The sequence below is a fragment of the Anser cygnoides genome, chromosome 2 (genome assembly GCF_040182565.1).
Source record: "Anser cygnoides isolate HZ-2024a breed goose chromosome 2, Taihu_goose_T2T_genome, whole genome shotgun sequence".
Lineage (NCBI taxonomy): Eukaryota > Metazoa > Chordata > Aves > Anseriformes > Anatidae > Anser > Anser cygnoides.
The window spans coordinates 135,673,431-135,692,918 of NC_089874.1; the positions used below are offsets into that span (position 1 = coordinate 135,673,431).

The window sequence follows — 19,488 nt, forward strand, 5'->3', positions numbered from 1 at the left end:
GAATAACCTACAAGATGTTGGTATAGAAGCCCATCAAGTGATAGGAAAACAGGAACACTGTGAATAGCAAAAAAAAAAAACAAAAACAAAAACAAAAGGTATGACCTTGCTCTGGAGACCTCATATCCCAAAGAGGAGAGCAGCTACCTCAGTTGCTGAATGTTCTGTTCCAAAACTTTGGATGTTACATAGTATGTGACAAAATGACTCTTACCAAACTTGCCTTCTGCCATTTTTTTTCCGTATAAGTAAAGGAGGAACTGATTGCCAAAGCAGCCACTGCTGACATTTTACTTGGCCTTAATATTTATAGAGACTATTTTGTCTCTTCTATTTGTGTTCAGTTAGATATACCACAATACTAAATACATCTGTATTTATGGATGAACACTTTGGGAGTATCTATACTAGCAAAATTCTTACAAATGTTATGGCAATTACTAGGACTGGCTACCATTACTCTCAGAGTAAACATAAGATTTTATCATAGAATCATAGAATCATAGAGTCATAGAATCATAGAATCATAGAATGGCTTGTGTTGGAAGACACCTCAGAGATCACCTAGCTCCAACCCCCTGCCATAGGCAGGGCCACCACACGCTAGATCAGATTGCTAAGACCCCATCTAACCTGGTCTTGAACACCTCCAGGGATGGGACATCCACAACGTTTCTGGGCAACCTGTTCCAGTGCATCACCACCCTTTGAGTGAAGAATTTCCTTCTAACCTTTAATCTAAATCTCCTCTTTTTTAGTTTAAAACCGTTCCCCCTCATCCTGTCAATATCTGATTGAGCAAAGAGTCGCTCTCCATCTTTTTTATAAGTACTGAAAGGTCACAATGAGATCACCCTGGAACCTTCTCTTCTGTAGGTTGAACAGCCCCAGCTCTCAGCCTTTCTTCGTGGAAGAATGTATGTGAGGTTTTCAAACAACAGGTAAGTGCTTCCCAATATGGCCTATGAACAAGTTAACAAGTAGGTAAACTAGAATATAGATTTTCAGCATGTTTGCACTTTCATATGAATGCTTTTGCAACAGTTAAACCACACAAGATCGCACAGCTTCTGTTGTCCCAGGGAGTATCCTTGAAGACCTGTCATGTTAGTAAATGTCATCCCAGAGGGAGCAGTAGTCATGGGCCTTCAGAGCTGTTTGCTTGAGTCCACTTGAATTCAGTGTTATGAAATATTAAAAAGCTGATCTGAGAGACATTAGACCTTATGCTATCCAAAGTGAAAAACCCTAGCAAAGACAACAGCATGTGCTATACTTTCTGGATTTTCTCCTCTCCTTAAGTCAAATAAAATGTAGTTTTCTACTTGCAACATGGATGTCAGAGTTGTCTTCAGATTTCAACCTCCATTCAGAAGTACCACTAGACAGAAGATTACGTTTAGGATTGCATCACTTTCTTCACTCTCATGAGAATGTCTTTGCATATATACCTCCTTCCTGCAGGTTAAAATACACAGTGCTGTCAATAAAGATACCATGGAGCACAATTCAGTCACCTGAAGATAGCCCTTTACCATTTAAGATCCTTACAGTTTCTTACTTGCTCTCCAGCTGTTGTTCCAGAAGGGTATGACTCTTCTGAAGACCCTATGTGACACGCCTACCAAGCCCACTTTGTTATCTCAAATGCACCTCAGATGGCACAGGAATAATCAATCTTCAGTTATTGTTACAAAATTCATTTATTAATCATCCCAAAATATGAGACAGCACTGATCAGTCTGTAGGAAAACAGCCATTCAGAAGCCATCTAAGGGAAAAGGGTGTTATGAACAGATGTTCCTCCTGTGAAAACTACGTCAAGCCCTCATTTATAGTCTTAAAGTCATGATGCTTCTCCATTTTTCTGCATTTGCCACAAATAAACCTTGCCATCTACTGCTTACTTCTAGAGACAGCTAACCGCAGTGCAGAGGTTTTGTGTAGGTGTATTTCATTCCAAAACAAGTGAAAAATATTGCGTGTTACACCAGAAATTGTAATTTAGCTTCATAAAGCTGGATATTTTGCATATGTTTTATGTTATTTTTCCTTTTTTTTTTTTGGGGGGGGGGGGGGGGGAGGGGAGGTAACTTTCAAAGGCAGCTAGTAATCTATCATTTCCAAGTAATCAATTGAAACTTTCCAGAAATGACGGAGAGGTAAGACAATTAACATAAGTACTGCAGTAAAAGTGCACAGAGATAAGACAATGTAATAAAGAAATCAATTTCCCCAAACAAACAAAAAACCCACAAAGCATTCAGAGTGGATTTTAGTCATGTCCCATTTTCATAACCATATTGAATTGATGTGTTTCTAATATAGATTCTTAGTTTACTACTAAACCCCCAGATTCTTGTTTTAACAGCAACTTGTAGTATTAAAATGTGTCAATTATTTATTTCACTGTCTAAAATAGGCACTTACGTGTGAACTGTGGACTCTTGGCTTTGCAATCCTTTACATTAGTTTGTAATGCTTAATATTTTCATTTTAAAATGATTGCACAGAAAAAGCAAGTTCTTAAGTAAGAACCATTAACATCCACAGTGGTGCCTTTTTAACTACAACGTGTACTGTCATACCATCCACTCCTGCATGGGTATCTACCACTGCAGCAGCTTGCTCATCACTGAGCCCCATGAGCTCCACAGTGCCTCGTGACTGTGCATTTGCTTGTGGTGTGGGGAACCTCCTGAGCACTCAGCCAAAGGGACAGTGTTTATCAGCTCAGCACTAGCTCCTACAAACATCAGTCCAGGGGCTCTGGAAAACTCAGGACTTCGTTATTCTGTTTGTGCCTTTTCCAGTTTGGATCAATAAGCCAGCACTGAACTTCTTTGTTTTCCATACTGCTTGGTGCACTCTCACCAGCTCAATCCCTCCCCACCAGCTCTGGGGTTTTGCTCTCTGCAGCTATTGACACACAGCTGACAGCAGCACTTTTACTCAGCTTTTCTGCTCCCCAGCATTTCAGCTCCTCAGCTCAGTACGTTTCTAATCCAGCCTCTCAGCTCTCAGGAGACAAGTTTGACATCACTGTCTACATTTGGCTTTTTGTAGACTTTAGTCCTTTCTCCTTAATGTTCATATACTCCTGGATTACTTTTCATGGGAGAATACTCCTTGGCATCTGCCAGCTCTATTCTTCTTACGACATGTTCTTGCATGATTTATAATACCATTCCAACGAAGATTGACATTATTTACTGTTGCCAGCACTGCAACGGCAGAAGCATGGAACAATTCATGACAAGAATCACCAAGAACCTCCCAGCTAATGGTGACTACTTCCTTACCTGCAGTTTACTCGCTTTCTTGTCAAGAGTCTGAGCTTTCAAACATGGGAGAACAAGGAAAGTTTTCAGGCAAGAATCCACAACAATCCCACAAAGAGTAAACTGGCAATTCTTCTGCTTGTATGTTCTCCATATTTTGTCTCTTTACAAGGCAAATTATTTGTGATAAGGTTTTCCTACATGAGTATGTAACAAGTCATTCACACCCACAAAGTTGTATAAGCCATTCAACATGCAAAGCATTCTGAATAATAAGGAAAGAAAATCAGACTGAAAATCACTGCTGTCCAGATTACAAGCAGCTTGGTCACCATTACATCTTCGTGATTTTGTTGATAAGGGACCTGTCCAGGCAGGAGAAGGGTCCCCAGGTACAAAAGAGGCCAAGAAACTCTGCTCTAAACAAATCTATTTCTAGTCAGCACATTGCTGCTTCCCTCAGACCAAATCAGACACACTTTCAAAAAACTAAAGACTTCTAATCTTCTTTTTCACAATCCCTGCACTTCTTTCTCTGCCTTCCTCTGTTATTTTAAGATCACCATTGGACTTAAAGTATGTATATGCATAAAAGCCTTTTTTTTTCTCAGCTGACCTAAATTAGCACTTTCAAGCACAGCATCTGGCTGTTAGCTTTGGAGGCCAGTCTTTGCTCTTGAATGAATGGCCTAGTAGACCTGATGAGAAAGTAGAGTGGACTGTGGGAATTTCAAACCCATACCAAGGACTGGGTTAGGGAGAAGATCACAGGACTTATCTCCTTTTTCTTCTGGGGCTTTGCTTTGAACTTTTTCAGGTCAGTAGCAAAAGAAAGTTGCTCATATCTGATGGCTCTGTCATGACGCACAAAAGGGGACGTGGCCTGCTTATTCCATTTATCATGGGTTGATAATCAAATTGCAAAGCCCAGCAGAGCCATAATTATCAGTAATGATTAAAGTCTCCTCATCCATACCTAAGACAGGTGACTGAACTCCCTGCATGTTATCCTGCTGCGTCAAGTTTAGACCACGCAGCTGTCTTTAACTCACCAGGACTGCTAATAAATGCATTTTGCAGGCCCTATCTGCCCACACAATTTCTCTTTAATCCCTTTTCCCAAGACTGACAGACTTAATAGCTGTTTTTAAAAATGGAGGGAATGTGTAGAAAGACCTATTTTCTAGCATATGTAATATATAAAAATATCAGTGTCAGCTAGCAGGCAACCTTTTCTTTCAAAAATACAGCTTTGCAAGCTAAAACCCAGCTGAGATGAAAGGCAAATCTACACAAAGGCATTGCTGCTCTGCCTGACATTCTCTCCACTCTCAGAGTAGTGAGAGCTGCTCCACACCACATGCAGCCACAAGAAATGCTCTTTTTTTGCCAGAAAAAAAAAAAAAAGAAGAAAAAAAAAAAGAGAGAGAGCAAGAGGAAGGAAGGAAGGAAGGAAGGAAGGAAGGAAGGAAGGAAGGAAGGAAGGAAGGAAGGAAGGAAGGAAGGAAGGAAGGAAGGAAGGACCGAAGGGACTCATTGCAACCTCAGTTGCTAATAAGCATTAACTGATGCTGAAGAAAGTTGGTCAGGATAATTTATGTACTTTAAAGCACAAGAATGACAATCTGCATGACTTGTAACTGCTGTGGTGTTCAGTGGGTGTGGTGGGTGGGGTGCCCAGTACAGTGGGCAATGCATCCCGTTCAGGCCTCTGAAAGCACAGGTCCTATAGTTGTTATGTGCATGACTGCTCAGGTTTCAGATGTGGCCATTCTGCATGCACGCTGCATTATGAAAAAGCCACCTGGACATGGTCCTGGGCAACCTGCTTGAGGTGTTCCTGCTTAAGCAGGAAGGTTTCACCAGACCTCCAGAAATCCATTCTGACCTCAACTGTTCTGTTATTGTATAGTTCAAGGATTACTGTAAGTTGCTCTCCATTGTTTAAATTTATATCTGATCCTGTGCTCAGAAAAACATGTGGTCAATTCAGGCCAGAAGGACTGCTGCTCTGTAGACTCTTTTCCAAAAGCATCTTCATTGTCTTTTCACTTGGAAGCTTCCATTTGGAGTATTTGATCTCTGGTGTTTTCAAGTAAAGGCTTAAATATTCACCATGAAGAATTTATCTTAGCTTGTTTAAGATTAAGAATTTTGATGTAGAGGCATGCATTATCAGAAGCCATTTCATGAATGCAAAATGTACACGTAATTCTATAATCAGGTTTAAATCAAGCTTTAGTCAGTAGGAGATGAAAAAAGCTCCATCAACAAATGTAGCATGGAGGGGGTTGCAGTTCTCTGTGGTTATTAATTTTTTTTTCCTAAATATTTTCGGTTCTGAGGTAAAGCTTTACGTAAAGAAAAACTTCTGAAGGGTCTTAATTTCTATCCTGCTAAGCACAGAAAGTGCCGATGAGTCACTGAAATATTTTTCCAAATCGAATGCGTCTGATGTGGGATTTGGGTTGTGACTGGGTAGGCACAAGTGCACTCAAAGTATATCCTGGAGTTTCTGGCTACAGTCTAGTTGGAAGAATCTTAAAGCAACTTTCTTTGGGGCAGTCTGGGGTTCCATCAGGCAGATACAAGCACACAGATTTGCAAACATTAAAAAACCCCCGACAACACTAAAAGCCAAACCACTTCAAACACTCCGTGTTTTGGGGTTTGGCACATTTGTATTTCTAGCGAAGAATCATTAAAATATCCAAGCATGCAGCTTCCAGTTCAGTTGCAAAACATGCCCATGATGCAGGGGGAGAGAGTGTGGAGGGGTTTGGCCCCATTTGTCTGCACCTTTGCTGCTACACGTGGGAAAGTAATTCTTCACAGTGCTTCCTTCTGGCTTCCTCCTCCACAGAAAGGGGTCACCCCAGCAAGCTATGGTGCCACTGCTACCTGGTGTTTTTTTTGTGCTATTGAACAACTAGCCTATTGTTTTAATACCATAAACAAAGAGCTGTGGAAATGAGTTTGTGAATACAGACAGTGTTTAGATGAACAGCTATAGCACAGTTGATGCTGCAGCTCACTGCAATGCTCCTGGTGCCCCTAAAGGGTGTTAGGCAGCTGCCCCAAGGAGACCCCCTTTGGGGCAGTCAGTAGGATAAGTGCAAGCATACATCCTCAGCGTTCCCTTCTCCGCAGCTGCAGCACCTTCCCCAGAGCTGCCAGCAGGAGCCTCCATTCCCTCTGGACTCTGCCTTCTGCTAAGAACAGGCACCTGCAAAGGCTGGGAGGGAAGGGGGCACAGCCAGCCTCCTCTGGCACTCAAGTGTAGGTTAGCATCTTGCACAATTATACCGAAGTATCACGACAAAGAATCAGTTGAATAACCCCACCACTGGGACATCCAGGTGGGAATGGCCAGGGTGGGCAGGTGGGGGACTTCCATGAGTTTTAATCTTTTAGGAGTGGCACACTGAACTGAGACTTGTTGAAATCCAAGATCTGCTTTTGTCCTCTAAAACTTTTATTTCGTAAACTGGAACTGAATGAAGGCTTCTGAGTGTTTCAAAACGTGTGAAGCTTTTCTCTGCTTGGCTTGTACTTCTGTGTTGAGCTCCAGGTACAAGGCAGGGCAAGTCAAACTACTCAAAATCCCAGTACAAATCCAGGAAATATTGAATGTTTCAGGGAAAAAAAAAAAAAAGAATGAAAGGTCAGATTTCATGTTATCCAGACTGAACTGAACTTGCTAAATTTCAAACCATTTGTGTCTGTGGTGTCATTATGTGTATTATAACCTGCCTTTTTTAAATGAACATGAAACACTGTCACTCTTTGGCAATGTCTGCTGGGAGGATGAATTTGAGAAAAGCTGCTGCCACAAGCATTTTTAGGGATGTAATTGCCTGTTCTGGCAGCCAATCCAAAATCTTCATTTCATTTCTAGCTTTTTTTTTTTTTTTAAGTTATAATTAACTTTAAACCTGTGATGAAGATCTGCAAAGCTGAGGTAAGCAAGTTTTTTGCAGCTAGGACCACACTTTTACTGTGTATCCTGTTCCAAATCCTCTCAGGAACCTTGCCTACACAGTGACCTACTGTAATTTTCCCAGAGAAAAATAAATGAAAAAGGCCTAGCATCTCTTAGTCAACAAAGTGTCTCGGTTTTCCCCTCCCATTTGTTACTTAACAGAGTCCTTCTAACATCAAATGCAGATAAAGCTTGATTTTTGATCCCAGGATATTACAAACTGTCCATCATTTCCTTTCCTAATAACTAGAATTTGCAGTATGTCCATGTGCCCCCAAACTCCACATATGCATTGTATTTTGAAGTTGTGAATTTCTTTACCACTTATTTCCCACAAACTGAGTCACTCTCTAGGGGCTGAAACTTGCAGAGGACTCAAGTGGATATGTTTTATGTCAATATGTTTACACATCAAATAAAACTGAAATGTTACCTTGCTTCGGAAAACATATTCCAACTCAATTTACTGGGGAAATGTCATGGGTAAATATCAGAGCACAATCTCTACACAGACATACTATTTTTCCTTCAGTGACATGGTTAAGATTGAGCATTCTTTTGGAAACAGTGTTTCTGGACATGCTTGGTAGCTTGATAATTTATTTCCACTATTCATGTATGCATTTTTCTTGCACTGGGAGGCACAATAGGATAGTCTTCTTTGCAGTAATATCAGGAAAAAATATCTCTTTGCAAAGCTTACCATCTGACTATTAAAAAAGTACATTTTAAATGCATCAAAGAGCCACCTAATGACATTAACAATGCAAAATGTAATTGAAGAGATTAAAAAGAAATCAATACTTTTTTTTTTTCTGCCTTCTTTCTGGTGTTTATTTGTAGTTTGGTTACTTTACCATCATTTAAAAATGCCACCTCTATTGGAGACCTTTGTCCAGGCAGTACTAAGAAAGCCATTCTGCCACCCTAGTCACAGTCACTACTGTCCCTGAAGGTATCTTCAAATAACGTGCTAGAATTATCCATGGAGTCCCAAGGGGAGAAATATGAATAAAAATATCAAATCTCTTCTAAATTCTCTTTGTGTTAACCCTGCTACTTCTAAATACTGAGTGAATATTCGTGTTTTATATTGTACCTTGGAAGTGTTGAAAGAGAAGAGGCTGAGAAGAACACTGTCTTGGGACTTACTTGCTTCTGTCAGTTTATGTCACAACATTACATTTATTTTAATGAGGGGGTGTTACATTTCATGTCTGCCTACAATAACTAGATTAAAACAAATGGAAAAAGACATGAAAGCCAGCAAATTCTAAAGCATTAGACATTTCTGTAGCTAATGAGACCACTCTATTTAATTAGAAAATATAATCTATTCAATTAGAAGAGAAAAAAGCAGTTGCTTTTTTTTTTTTTTTAATCTTTATTAAATCAGTTATAAAGCCAAGACATGCTTGTTAAAGGTAGATAGAAGTGTCTGCTCCTCTTTAGAACTTCTCTGAAGAATTTTATCTGAAGTTTCTCTTGCTGGTTGCAGGCAGAGAAAACACAAAAAGGACAATAACACGTTCTAGTATGGCCACTTCCACAGTGTTAATAGTCCTTGTGTAAATGGCAGGAAGAATGCACTATATGTTAAGGAAGTTAACTTTGGCGGCTGAACAATACAGTCCTGGAGTTTACCTTCTCCTCTAAGCAGTGCCTACAGCTCTGCTGTTTGAGCTGAAGGTCCTGTGATGCCATTCAGTATGTGTTATATTCTATTACATCCCTGTGGCGTTGGCAATTCCTGACATAAAATGTCTCCTTCTGTCTTCCCGTAGTTACAACTGAAGGGAAAGACAGCTGCCTGCTACTGGCCTTGTCCCAAACCTACTAGAATGGGTTGTATAGTCACCTTCATTTCCATCTCACAGAAGTGGAAAAAGACATCTGTTTCCTTGGGAGTGTTCTTATCCCCAGATAAGAATTGTCAAAGCAAAGCCTTTTGTTGTTGTTGTTGCATGCATGAGGACTAGGGCACTGCTCCAGGATGCCCTTTGAATTGAATTTAGAGGGTAAAAGAATTAACTCATGATTTGCTGTGTGACAAACAAATGCTAAATAAAAATTAAATACTATCCAGACTGTTGTTCTTATGGCTTGATGTAACATGTTACAAACTAAAGCTCGTTCTAGCATTGAAATAGATACTGCTTTGAATTCAGATAAAGGATGCAGAAAAAATAATTTCCACTCAATCCTCTATCAGCTTTTTCTTCATTCTAATTTATTTTCACGTTGGAAATATTATTTTCTTCACTGGCAAGGAAATTTGCTCTTTGCATAGACAAATAAAGTTGATTGTACATGTATTCACTTCTGAGATTTTTATATTTCTAACTGAGCTATTCAACACTTTTTGAACAACCTAATTAATATACCCTATTACACTTCATTTATTTTTATATTTTCTTTTTAAATCTGCCACCTATACATTGTTTATGGAAAAACTATGAGGGATTTTAGTTAAAACAAGATATGACAAATCTTTTATTCTTTAATTTAATCTCTGATAATTTTGCATCAGTGCTAACTAATAAGGTCTTTCTGTTCTTCATCACTAAATCAAATGCCATATAATTCTTTCCACCTAATCACATTGTTTATTCTTTTAGAAAGAATATTTACATTATATAATGCTTTTAATCTGTCAAATCATTCTCCTGTTTTGCTGCTAATTTCTATAAACTGTCAGCTCTATGTATTTCTAGAAGAATATGAACCATCATGTTGTACATCTCTCTTTCATAATCATCTGAAGAGAACTGTGCACCCCTATGTTCTGAGGTTTTTTATCCTTGAAAATCAAGAAAGAATCCAGTGGCCTGGAGTCCTGTATGAAGTATTGTGAAAAATTATTAATGGCAGACCTCTAAAATTGCTTTTCATCTCAGATTTGAAACAGGTTCTGTGAACATGATGGGGAAGCAAGGGGGCCTGGCAGGCCTTGTGTCAAGTTACAGACTTTGGTGTTTGGCTACCCTGGTGTGTGGGCTTTCAGTAAAACCTCTGTGAGAACAGCACACGCATGGAAGCTTTTATGTTACATATGCACAAACCCATGCACAATACATATGTATACCCTTCCCCTGATTCTGACACTTGGGGCATGGAGAGCTCTAAAAGCACTGCTTCCCTGCGGGGAGTGCAGTGGAAATCACCTCTACCTGACCACACTTTCATGTTTCTAATCTTTTCTCTCTTATAACGGAACCCAGCTCCTCCGGGTTCCACTAGGGCAAGTTTGGCACCCCCCACCCTTCTGTGGAAAATGGGCATTACGCTTCAAGCTTAGTGAACCTGTCACATTTTTCAGGGAATAATTATTTTTTGACACTGAAAGAGGATGGATTTTAATGATCAGATCACTAGAATTGACAAAGAAATCTTGATTATAAACCTTTCCTTCTAAAAGATATTTGCATAATTTACACATTTAACGCATTTCATGTAATTTACTTCTTCCACACAATTTACAAAATTTACATATTAAATGTTTGCTAGAGGAAGGACTGAAACCAAAGACCTCTCTCGTGAGGCCACCACATACCAAAATTCAAACTCATTTGCACAGCAAGTCCTGTCAAAGTTTTTCTTGGACTTCATCACAACTTCATAAATTCTTCTACTTTTTCTATTTCCTAAAAATAAGACAGCAAGGGTCTTGGCTTAATTTATAGACATGGAATAGCTGCATAAGACAGAGAGGACATCCTAGTCTTAGCCACCCATAAAGCAATAAAACTAAGCAGTGTGAGGAGACCATTGCTTATACAGAGCATAGTGAGCTCTCTGCTCTTCATTCTCAACCAAGAGCCTTGATTTCTTTAGCATTGGAAGTGGGGAAGAAAAGAGTGACTATTTATTTAAGAGCATGAAATGATGATCAGTGACTATTTGACGACCAGTGAGTGATCGGTGAGTTTGTTTGAGAATGTGAAATGACATTCAGGTCCAATGCTGACTGTACTCTTTACCTCCATGTTGCTCTGTAGTATAGCAGAGCAATGACAGCCCATCTGCTCATGCTCACCTTCAATGTATTTTGGTGATTTTGGCTGCACATACTCTGTTCTGTTAGGTGCACCACAGCTTGAGGTGAAGACCTCCTCCACAGCACTGAGTGCTGCACGATATGGGACAAGCAGAAGGTGATGCTGTCAGGGAAAGAACACCTTACTATTTTTTCAGCATACCTAGTGCACTCTCTCAAGGAAACTTTCAGCTGCTCAGTTCATGCTGCATTACCATTAAGAAGGATTCAGCTGCAACCTGAGTGCAGTTTTTAAAACTGGTCAGACCCCTTTAGGTCTAATTGATAGAGCAAGTCTTTGATGGGAGCATTTTCTGAGCATTTTCTGAGCATCAAATTCTACATTTGAATTTCCAGTAACTCTGTTAAATTTTGTGCAAAGCATGCATATTCTGTCAAGATATATATTTTGTTAAAACAAAGAAAACAAACAAAAACTAATAATTTTGTCATGTTACATTATTGCTCTGTGTCCTCTGTGGCTCTCACAAGCACATCAATTTTTCTGCTTTATAGCTGAAGGAAATAAAAATAGATCTGGTTTCTCATCAAACTTCCTAAGCATGAATCAGTGCAGGGCCTCCTCCAAAGTCTAGTCAGGATGACATGTAAGATCCACGGTGTTTGTCACCTAAGTCTGCAGAGAGACAGAAATAACAGCTTTGGTAGAAAGCCGAGACAGCTACTCACTAAGCAAAACCTGCCAATTTTATCATTCCATTCTTTTCTCACATCTTTTATTCAACCCCCTTCTTTCACTGCATATTGTGATTCCCAAACCTATTAGCTGCTTAGATAGTATATCACCACTTTTTACATTTGTCCAATGGATTTTTCTGTAAAAGAAAAAATTTTCAGTATTTTCTAATGGGTGAGCTCATGAACAAGCCGGACAACAGTTGTCCAAGACATCAGAAAGTACAGACAAGGTCTCTGGAAAGCTCGACTGCTTTGCCATCCACACTACACCTATGACTTGGGACACTACACAACTTATGGAAAATTTTTTGAGGCAACATCCAAGTCACTCAGATTTCAAATACAAAACATTTTGCTTGTATGGGGGTTTCTCTCCTAGCAGACCAGCATTAGGAGATGTATCTGCCATTTATTCGAAGGTTTGGCTTAAGTGTGCTCTGTAACGTGTACACTGAACCAGTACATGAGCAGTGACATTTCTTCAGGTATGGAAATCACGCTGGCAATCCTCTAAAATACATTTCTAAGATTGGCTCTCTGGAATAGAGACTTGTGGAGTGGCAGAGACCAAGGTGTAGCAAGACATTCACACACCTCTGAGCAGCATCCGCTGGCAGCCGTGCCCTGCCCGCCCTGGCACTCGCAGAACTGGCCAGCGAGGACTCAAGCTGACTGGGGAGGGAGCTCATTCTTCTCCAAATGCCTGTAAAGAAATACTTGGCATTGGATTGAATGTTTGGGGTTTTCTTTTGTTGTTTCTTTTTTTAATCTGGCAAGGAATAGTTAACCACTGGAAATCTACTGGCATGCTCAGGCATACATGAAGCATGATGGACAGTTCAGGCACTGAAAAATACAAAGCAGAAATGAGTCATTTACTAGGAACATTTTTAAGATGGCAGAAATACATATGTACACTATCTGGAATATAGTCAGTAGGTTGATCACTCAGATTTTGCACATTTTTAATGGGAGTTGTCCTTTACTATTTCCTTGTTTTTTATTTTGAATCTTTTAATTCGTAGTTTGTGAGGTAAGATATCTTCTGCTGTGTGTTAAAGTTGCTTCTCCATTTCACTGTTTCTATTGCCATTTACCTCCTCAACACTTCTTGAAAACTTTAGACTACTGCTTTCTGTTCTTCAAATCTTTTTAGCTCTGCTTGTTGGCAGAGCTTTTTAAGAGGCCCACTTAGAGCCCTATTAGTGTGTTATTACCAGCTGCTATTAGAGGTGATATGGATTTTACAATCACTCCTCCTTGTCTTTCTTTCTCTCTTTTGATTTTGCCACTTTTTTTTTTTTTTTCCATGCGTTTTGTCGGGAACTGGTGTTTGCTTTGGCTAGTTTCTGACAGTTGCAGGTATAATCACAGGTAAGCATATTTATTCTAGTATCTTTGATACTGCCTACAGAAATTGTCATGATACATTCACTTCTGATTCTCAGCAATTAAAATGAATTTTTCCTTTCTGTATGAAATTACTGCTTTATTATCTGCTCCTTTTATCTTCATTATTATCTGCTCTTTTATATACCTCCTAGAGATCTTTAGGAAATGCTACTAACCGACCTCTTACAATCACAGATATCAGGAGAAGGACTGGCTTGCTTGGTGGATGGTTCTCATGGTTCTTTACTCCTGGCCCTCTCACAATGATCCCTTTCCCCAGGTCAGGTAAGGTTCTACTTGTTTATCACTGCCATTTGCAGAGGGACTTGTTATGGTACACTGGCACAAATTTCAGATTACCTAAGGAAGCAAAACTGTTAATTTTGCTGTCTAAATTATTCTGCATGCACAGCTAAGCCATCCATGTAGAAGGGATAAGAAGATGCAAGAAAGGAATAGGGCAGAAAGCTGGAAAAGAGAGCATTTTTGAAGCTACTCCAAAAACTGTCCTTGCTTGAGAATAAGAAACTATTCTTCCACTTGATTTTAGGAGCCACAGCTGTGCTTTTTTGTTATATCTCTGCTTACTATTAACCTCCCTAGTCTTGTCACTGAAGTCATCCATTATCATACTGATGCCCTATTCTGTAGTACTTCAGTAAAAGTTTGTAGGCAGTAGTAGAACTGAGTTTGACAATGATCTGCTAAATGTTTGGCAGCCCATACATGATTGTTCTTATTTGGAAGGCAAAATTAAACTACTTCAAATGAGTGGGAGCTGTCTCACCTCTCTGAATATATTACAAAGTTATAGTTTCATATTCAAAGTTTTATTATCAGTTTCTACTTAACATTGTTGCTTACGTCAAATATTTCATACCAGATTACCTGAAAAATACGTAATTACCTTTTCTGTTACTCCAGTAACATTTCTATTTCTCCTTCCTCAAAATCACTTCTTTCAGCACAATTCACAGCCTCTTCCCTGTTTTTTTTTTTCTTCTTCTTCTTTTTTTCATCACACGATCTTCCAAGGAAGCGCTAAAGTTAGGCTACATAAAATAAGTCATTCAATACAGAATAAGTTTCACAGTATCTATAAGAGTATGAATCTGTACCAGTCTGCTAGAGTTTCCCACTGCTTCATATCCTCTTTTAGATAAATTTGCCTTGTTTAGGCTTTTAGGGTTCCAGTCCTGATCTTGAAGAACAAACATAGTCTTAGTCAAATTGGTGAGGTCTCTTTCTTATGGTTATTTATTCATACAGATATTTACAAATTTAGTGTCATTGAAGAGCATTTTGTATTTGGTTTTGTATTTATTTTTCAAAAGAGCTACAAAAATGTATGGAATCATGTAATAACAAACAAACAAATGGATAGATAAAACCTCTGGCACTGGAGAATATATTCTGAGGAATAAGAAATTAAAAAAAAAACAACAAACATCTTTTGGTGGAACTACAAACCAGGCTGCCTAATATTTCTGCTGAAAATCTAATTTGGATTTTGTTTCCCAATTAGTTCCCCAGGTAAAACAAAATTTTGTTTCACATATGCATATACACACTGAGGCTGAAGTATTTAATCCTACTCCAGTAGAAACCTACAAGATTAGTGAATTTTGCATCTGGACATTGTCATGAAAACAGAGCCCAAGTGCAGGTAGTTGCTGAAATTGGTATTCTGCAGAGTAAGTCCTCCCTGTTGATATTCCTGTTGGCATTATGCAGCAGTTGAGGTTCCCTCAGCTCATACCCCCTAAGCCCTCAACAATTCTGCTGCAAGATATTACAGAATTGTACATGCCAGGTATTTTAAATCCAATGTACTTTACTATTTGCTGACAAAGCAGCTATTTCACCTCTTGTATGTATGACTGATTCTCTAGTCATAAAAGGTTGGTTAAGTACCAAGTAGTGCCTTTTTTTTCAAAGCAACAGAAATTTCATCAGTCTGAAAATGTTTCTTCACCAGAAACCATGCAGAGACATGTTCTTCAGGTATATAGATACCTGAAGGTGAGGTGAGGTCAGACAGAAAAATTTATAAACCAGCATACTGTGTCAGAGCAAGGACGACATCTTGACTTGGAGATGCAAGTTTGTTCTTCTTCTGTCTGTGCTTGCCACTATACACTCAGCTCACCCCATGTCTATATCTGTTCTCAAACCTAGGCTCATTATAATTGAGATCTGATCATTGCCTCTTCCTTGTCAGTCACAATGGTTCTTAGTCTCATCCTTATCCTAGAGCTAGCAGGCCCATTGAATTCAACTGCTGTCTGCTACCAGGCGATATCAACCCTGCCATCTGCTTTATACTAATCTAATCTAATCCTCAAAAACAAAAACAACAACCAACCAACCAAACAAACAAAAAACTCAAAAACGATTTTTCATGTAATTGCTAATCCAAAATCCATGAATATTTCTGCTGCTAGTCAAAGGAGTAAGGAGCTTCTGTTCTGACCTGCCAGCAAAGCTAGTTCTGGATATAACTGAAAATATATGTTACAAAGGAATTAGCTCCCTGGCAAATGGTAGACATATGATAATGGAACTTGAGCAAGGTCATGGTGGGGAGGTGGAGGCTTTGTCTCTGGAGAACTTCTGAAGGAGCGAAAATTAACTTTAGACAACCTGCTTCTGTAGAAAATTGAGCATTGCTCTTTAGACACCTGTGAACAGGGAACAAAAATACAATATATTGTTAGAACTTAGTGCAGTGGTTGGGTGTGATCAGCGAGTACCTCTTTCATCTCTACATTTTTTTTGAGGAGTTCCTGAGCTCCTTTACAAAAGCAGAAAGATGTCCCTTCCAGTCCATTAAAACTATACCAGTCAAAAGCTATAAAGACAATTCTGCAACAAGGCCAGAACTCAACCCTGTCCATAGCAATATGACAGCTACTGTGACAAATGTGGTTTTATGACATCAACTCTTCTTTCAGCTTCCATGACACTTTCTTTTCTTCTACTCCCCAGAAGCTTCCATTGTCTCAACTTGATCCTTGAATGGGATCCAGTCTCAGTCATCTTTTTTTTCCTCTACCTTAGTTCTGTTAATCTCATTAAAAAAAAAAAATTAAGTGTCATGTCTATGCTGCTCACCTGCTGATTGACTTCTTTGCTCTAGATTTGTCTCCTCGTTTGCCAAGAAAAAATGTTACACAATCTTTCTGACATATCATGCTTTTGCAAGAAACTCAGGAGGCAGCAAGAAAAAGGTGCCATTTCACTGCACTCAGTTCCTGGTTATAAAAGTCTATGTGTATTCTCCTTGCATGACCAGGAGCTGTGCATTTGGTCCATCGTGTCACCCACAGTGTCCATGAATTCAGCCTTGGCACAATTCCAGAATTGCTCCGGTACCTTTAAGAGCTTAAGGAAGTTGAGGAGGGCAGGGAGGCAGCAGACAAGGGTGTTGATTAGATAAAATCAGTGCACCCTACCTGAACTCCAGTCCTGCTTTAAATATATCACAATGCAGCAGCCATTCCTTTCTAAATGAAAGCTCATGTTCAAGCTGTATAGATATGTATGAGATATAACCTTTTTTTTTCTTTTCATTTTACTGGAGAATAACGCGGCTGAATATATATTTAAGTCTAAATTGTAAAATCTATTCTTTATTTTCCAGTTTGCTATGTTGTAGTTTAACCGACGACACCCAGAATTACAGGGATTAGCTGCCTTCCTGAGACAAATGCAAGCTACAGACTTTCTCTGTCTTGGTGACCTGCATTGAAAATGTTTTATTTAAGGTCTTCTCTCTATTATGCTTCTCTCTATTAATATTTAAGTAATAAGCTCTATTAATATTAATATTGCTGCTTAAATTTATTTTTCTTTCTCTATTATTAGTATGCTCTGCCCTTAACTAAAAATGTAATTTGTTCAATGATTTCCACAGAAGCTAAGCTTTTTGTAAGGTAGCAAGTTCATTATAAATGGCTATTTGTCCAACATATATATATATATATATTAAATAATGCAGAAGCAAAACTGGCTGAGGGAGAAGAGCTCTTTTAATACAGCTTTGCATTGTTTATATTCAAGAGCATGAGTATAATTTCTCTTTTTTTCAGCAAGATACTTGCAGTTATTGACCACACATTTCTTAGCATGTTCAAACCTAATAACTTGACTGCCTGCCTTATCACTCTAGCACCAGCTCCTTCCTGCTGTACCTCCGTGTTGAACCTTGACCTATAGAGATTAGCTTAGCCTACAGAAAGGGGCAAAGGGTATGTCGGTCTCCCAGCCCTTTTGATCTAATCTTTTCTTCTCAGACTTTCAGGAGCATTACCAGAAAGTTTAGAGTCTGCTAGTGCTTGGGTGGTTTTCTGTGCATTTTATATTTGTTCTTTCCTCTAACAAAACTGTATTAAAATAATCCCTTTTGGAATGTGAAACAGTATTATTGAATTGTATGGTACAAAAAGATAATAAACTATTGTTGAAGTTGTTTGTTAAAGTAATGGCAAAACTGATGGGCATTACTGCATGTTCTGAGTGTGTGAAATCAAAAGATGCCAGCATGACTTAGGACTTTAAATTGAACATGAAATCAAGTAATAAAGCAACAAAACAGTTTGAAAAGAATTGTGCAGATCAATAAAAGATTTTTTTTTTTTTTTACTCTGCCTTACATCTAATATTGCCTTCAATTCAGATAGCAGATACCTTCTGGCTATAATGGCACACACTTTGATCTTTGCAAGTAACAGAAGAAAGGTTTACACTTATGACAGTAGAGGAAGATACTTTGAGATAATGCTTTTGTCCAAAGCCACACAAAACTGTAGCAGAATAGCCAAAAAGTAAATTAATTATGGACCAACAAAACACTTTTTGGATTCAAATTGTATATAAGAAAGACAAATTAAATTATGCGGTTTGGAATGTCTTTTACATAAACGTTGTGGATCCTGTCTATATGCACCTATATCAGTGTGGGCATACTTCCTTGATTTCAAGAGAAATAAAACTAATGGAGCATGAGCAAAATTATATGCAGTTTTCTCACTTCCTTGGAATATCAGACTCAGTTTTTTCCAGGTTTTATTCACCAGTAGGTTTACTCTTTTCTTTCATTTGCTGCTAAGCTTACAAGTCTGCAAAAAGTAGGTTTTATTCCTCGAGAGGAACACAGATGCAAACAGGTTATATGTATATATATACGTATATATATATATACCGTTATACTATCAGTAATGTAGCCTACAACAATACCTACAAAATCCTACCCCACATATGACGCACTAACCAACAAACTCCTTATTTGGATCATGGCCTCATCTCTGTACAGTTTCCTAAATCACAGAATCATAGGATGGCCTGGGTAGGAAGGGACCTCAAAGTTCATCTAATTCCAATCCCCCTGCCATAGGCAGGGATGCCACCCACTAGATCAGGTTTTTCAGGGCCTCAAGACCTGGTCTTGAACACCTCCAGGGATGGGGCATCCACAGCCTCTCTGGGCAACCTGTGCCAGTGCCTCACGAGCCTGTTCCAGTGCCTTTACACTTAAGAGGGTAAGCACAAGATGGTCCCAGGCACATTGGTATTGTAATGCTTATTTCTCTCTTCTGGTGATCCTCAAACTGATGTATTCTCCTCCTAAACCTGACAGTGCTCTCCTACACTGACATCTGCACACACAGTTTGCCTTTTCACCCACATCTGTTTAATCTCTCTTATCTGATTATTCACCCAGTGCTGTAGGTTTCAACTCTCCATAGGTTTGAAAGCTACAAAGAACCAAATGCATAATTTTGGCCACTTGCCCTTTTAAATTCCAGGTTGTGAACTGATTATTTCAGTTTGACCTTGATAAAATCCATGCAGCTGTGAGCCATGGCACCAGCTAATGAAGATGAATACCTCCCAGATGCTCAGGTGGCTTCTCGTGTCATAAATAGGTATCATTGTTTATTACATATATAAACCTACATTGCATTTTATCTAACAGTTTAACTCTGTATCAGCAAAACACACATTTCTAGGAGGTGTTTGGGCCTTTTAATATTTGCCAATTAGTTACAATCTGCATGTACCATATTGTACTCTGAATTCAAACATCTGCTCTGTGT

At 38.9% G+C, this 19,488-nt stretch overlaps 1 long non-coding RNA gene across 1 annotated transcript; it reads left to right on the forward strand.

Moving 5' to 3' along the window:
• The first annotated feature begins 629 nt into the window (after positions 1-629).
• Positions 630-18,498, forward strand: LOC125179756 (uncharacterized). Its single transcript, XR_007157514.2, has 3 exons — positions 630-941; positions 13,586-13,675; positions 17,034-18,498. It is a non-coding gene; the product is annotated as an uncharacterized lncRNA (long non-coding RNA).
• The last annotated feature ends 990 nt before the right edge of the window (positions 18,499-19,488 follow it).